Here is a 1,718-nt window from a genome sequence, read left to right as displayed (position 1 = left end):
TGTGCCACTGCTCCTTATTTTTTGTGATGTCCTCCATTCTCTGTGGCATAAGATGGTAACTCACTGTTGTTTTGATTTGCATCTTCCTGATGATTAGTGATGTGGAGCATTTTTTCATGTATTTTCATTTGTATTTCTTCTTTGAGAAATTGTGTGTTCATTTGTTCTCCCCATTTTTTGATGGGGTTAGATTTTTTTCTTGATAAGTTCTGTCAGTACCTTGTATATCTTAGATATTAGCTCCTTGTCTGATGGATAGTAAATTCTAAGGGTGGCTTTTGTATCTTAGTCACTATTTCCTTTGAAGTGCAGACGCTTCTCAGCTTAATGTAGTCCCATCGGTTTATCTCTGCTTCCACTTGTTTGGAGAGTGCTGTTTCATCATTGAAGATTTCTTTAGTCTCAATATCATGGAGTATTTTACCTACATGTTGTTCTTTTTCTTATCTTTTTTAAAAATTTTTTTAATTATGCAGTCGAGTTTTCCACATTTGGGGAAATCACACGGGTCAGCACATCTGGATAAGCAATCCGGTCAGCAATGGATAAGCCTCGCCCTGGGGAAACCACCTTCGTGATAATGGTATCTCCCCTGCCAGGTAAGTATCTACATGTTGTTCTTTATACCTTATGGATTCGGGTTTAATATTAAGATCTTTAATGCTTTTAGTTTTGACCTTTGTGCATGGTGTTAGATGAAGGTCTGATTTCTCTTTTTTACATGTGGCTGACCAGTTGTCCCAATACCACTTGTTAAAGATGCTTTCCTGGCTCCATTTTGTATTTTTTGCCTCTTTATCAAAGATTAATCATTTATATGTCTGGGGAACATTCTCTGAAAACTCAAGTTTATTCTATTCATTTGAGGGTCTGTCTTTATTCGAATGCCATGCTGTTCTAATGACTATTATTTTACAATACAATTTAAAGTTGGGGTCAGTGATGCCTCCCATATTCTTTTTCTTAAGTGTTGCTCTAGTATTTGTGGGTATTTGCTGCTGTCTAGCTTCTGTCCAACAGCACCAGAGGATCTCATTGAATCAGCACATGGCAATATATAAAGAATATGAGGCCACACAATAAATGTATGAAGAAACACTTTCTGACAAGTGTGTTCCAAATTTAATCTTGGTTTTTGTTTAGTAATTTTTTTTAGTATTTAGTTTTTGTTTAGTATTTAGAATTTTGAAAATTCTCTGGACAAAAAGAATTTTATTGTGGCCATATTTTGGCCTGCAAATATACAGGAAAAATAATTTTAAGCCAAATAATATAATGGGAATATAATGTCAGTACCGTAACATGAATTTCAAAAATATTTCTATAGAATTTCAAATCTCCACTTGGTTCTTCACTGTGGGCCTTTTTTGTTCCCTATCTAGGTTTTATATTGTCAAAATATTACATTAATATGACACATTTTTATATAAATCATCAATATTTTTCCTCTTGATTTTTAATATATATGTATGTATATAAACCCTTCACCAGTGCAACATTCCCATCACCAATATCCAAGTATCCTTCCCCACCCCACCGGCCTGTACTCTAGAGAGGCTTTCTACTTCTCTCATTCAATTACATTTTGTTATGATACTTCTCAGTGCAATTATTTCTGTGACTACACCCAACAATCTCTGTAAGCTTCATGTCAGGAACTGGACCCACCAGTCCTCCTCTATTTTGTCTCTGAGAATCATTACACAAATGTTTCTCAT

General features: G+C 34.8%; 1 pseudogene; it reads right to left on the bottom strand.

Annotated features, from left to right (window-relative positions):
* Nucleotides 1-463: 463 nt before the first annotated feature.
* On the bottom strand, nucleotides 464-607 carry LOC126008115 (uncharacterized; annotated as a pseudogene).
* Nucleotides 608-1,718: the final 1,111 nt, after the last annotated feature.

Source organism: Suncus etruscus, chromosome 4 (genome assembly GCF_024139225.1).
Source record: "Suncus etruscus isolate mSunEtr1 chromosome 4, mSunEtr1.pri.cur, whole genome shotgun sequence".
NCBI lineage: Eukaryota > Metazoa > Chordata > Mammalia > Eulipotyphla > Soricidae > Suncus > Suncus etruscus.
Note: the sequence above shows the minus strand (reverse complement) of the source record. Positions and strands in the feature narration are given on the sequence as shown.